The sequence below is a fragment of the Adiantum capillus-veneris genome, chromosome 2 (genome assembly GCF_014529385.1).
Source record: "Adiantum capillus-veneris isolate H3 chromosome 2, ASM1452938v2, whole genome shotgun sequence".
In the NCBI taxonomy this organism is placed as follows: domain Eukaryota; kingdom Viridiplantae; phylum Streptophyta; class Polypodiopsida; order Polypodiales; family Pteridaceae; genus Adiantum; species Adiantum capillus-veneris.
Window position 1 is genome coordinate 88,371,278 of NC_140932.1, and position 2,898 is coordinate 88,374,175.

General features: G+C 35.7%; 1 pseudogene; it reads right to left on the reverse strand.

Annotated features, from left to right (window-relative positions):
- Window positions 1-2,363: 2,363 nt before the first annotated feature.
- LOC147463145 (uncharacterized) lies at window positions 2,364-2,898 on the reverse strand (annotated as a pseudogene).

Here is a 2,898-nt window from a genome sequence, read left to right on the forward strand (position 1 = left end):
GCGAAATATAGAAAATAACATGTTCCAATCCATAAACCGATAAATATGCATACCTCAAAAATCCAATCTTCTCATTCAAGAGCTCTAATAGATTTTGATAATGTGCATTTGGAACCGGGATTGTACACAAACTCCAAGGTACACGATGATAGTGAAGGTCACCATAGGTGCAACAACACTAGGATCAATACACTCTATCTCATGTGGCTGAAAGAAAAGACGTTAGCTTCTACAAACGAAAGGTAAGGTGGACCTGCAAAATATCAAAAATAACATGTTCCAATCCATAAACCGATAAATATGCATACCTCAAAAATCCAATCTTCTCATTCAAGAGCTCTATTAGATTTGGATAATGTTCATTTGGAACCGGGATTGTACACAAACTCCAAGGTACACGATGATAGTGAAGGTCACCATAGGTGCAACAACACTAGGATCAATACACTCTATCTCATGTGGCTGAAAGAAAAGACCTTACCTTCTACAAAGGAAAGGTAAGGTGGACCTGCGAAATATCAAAAATAACATGTTTCAATCCATAAACAGATAAATATGCATACCTCAAAAATCCCATAGCACATAATCGACGATGTACGCGAACAGAGAGGGACAACGAACGAGATAGAGCGAGAAAGCACGTGCAAGCGTACCTCCTAGAGCAGAGTGCTACACTGGCAACAAGAGAGAAGAGAAGAGAGGAGAGAAGAATAACACAAACAATGGGTGCAATCTGTCCCCGTGCAAGAGTGAGCATTTTCCTCTTGCACATATTTACTTATAAATTTGTTGAATGCTCAAAATGAGTACAAACTGGCCGATCGGTCATAAATAGCCAAAGCTCATAAAGAGCACTTGAATAATAAAATGTACATAAAATGTATATTTATTCACATAGGCCTTAGCTCGATCAAGCCTTTTCCACCTGTCAGCTGCAGAAAATAGCTATATATCGATTTCCATTACATACCTCTTTGTTGGAAAAGCATCTGTCCTCAGTTGCGAAGATAAGAATCTGCAAACCATACTTGTGAAAACAATGATTAGTATTGTGTCAAAAATATCACACAGTAAAAGAAAATTTTATGAAACTAAATAACATAGGTTATGCCTACCGTTATCCACATACTGCTTATTCTAGTGTCTCATACCACTAGAATAAGTAGTTTATGTCATACCATGATGAAGCAGGATATCATTGGTCACACTCATCATTCAATAATCAATTTTCATCAACCTCAAGTTCAATTCCATTGATCCATAACTTTTTGTGAGTTATGACCAAAACAATGTTCCTACCACTTCTATGACATGAAACAAAAAGCTCTTTTTATGCACACATGTGATCATAAACACATACTGTTGCGACAAAAAATCATCATATACCCATTCCAAATCCAATTTCAAATCCAAATCTAAATATCTGCCAACATATACCCATTTAAAATTCAAATCCAAATATCCTTCATTTTGTATACCCGGGTAATAAAATGATACTAAGGACAGTGGGTGGCCAGTCACTGCAACACAATTTCGTGATTGATGTTGCCTAAATTGGCAAATCTACACCAAATAGACGTGCTGCCTAAATCCACAAATCTGCACTAATGCTGCTTAAATTGATGGATATTCATTTAATTTTGTGTAAAATAATGAATCTGTAATTTTTCGATGTGCTACCTAAATTGGCGGATCTGCATAAACAACTGGTGCTTCTTAAATCGACGAATCTACACCAAGATGAGCATTGACACACTGCCTAAATTGGTGAATCTATATGCATGTGACCAATGGACCAGGCAAAACACAAAAGACAAAACATTTACTACATGTTATGGAAAATTAGAGTATGGTTCAGTTGCAAAGTACTCACAAATTACTGTGTACTATCTCAAAGCACATGCACTCATATGAGTAGCTATATAGCTTATTGACAAAGCATCTCAAAAAAATCATTTAGTGCAAATAGAAGCCACAATGCTAGAAATCTATGATAGTATAGGCAAGAAAAAGAGTTCTTTTGATGAAATGTGACCGTCCAAATCCTTTCTTGTCACAAATTGCACCAGCTTTTCTCTGTTTGTTTCTCAATGTGCTTATTCTTTATGGTATGCATTAAGCTCAAAAATCTAGATGGGCCACATTATGTTTTACATCGCTCTAGTGAATTGTCAGATGTTAGAAAAAAATAAAAAAGTTTGAATAAAGATTAGTAGCAAAATCCCCACTTGGTTAATGTCAATTAAAATGGATAGCTCGATTATCTTGAAAAAGTACGAAACGTAAAACCACCTTTAATGTAGTCAATAGAAAGAAAAATAAATATGAGGAATTGTGCAAAAGCTATGTCATGTAGGTCTGCATCAATTTACAATTGATAAGGTCTTCAAGTAGCTTTGAGGTGAACCAACAAAATTATTTATGTATTTGAAATGCTACCCTCCATGAACATAATCAAGCAAATAGTCTTCACATAGTAAATGAACTATATGATCTTGAACATTATTAAGCTCTATATTTAAGTGAATGCTGGTGTAAAAACCAAAATCATGTTTCTTTTGCAAGGTCATGGTCGAGCGACTATTACAAGAAGATAACTATATAGCAAGGGAAATGATCACTACTACATGAACAATAAACAAACAATGATTACTATGGAAATAATTGAGGCAATAATCATCAAAGCCAACGAAGAAAGAAAAACCAAGATCCATCCGTAAGATTGGACTTGCTTCCAAACATGCTTCCAAATTGATGTGCATAAAACTTGAACTAACATGGTTTATAAGGTTATGCCAAGAGGAGTTTTTCTAATCAAAATTGGAGGAGGGAGGTGATGGAAGGGTGGAGGGCTTCGAGAGGGCCAAAGTCGCGCTCCTTGTCAGTAAAAGAGGCCAT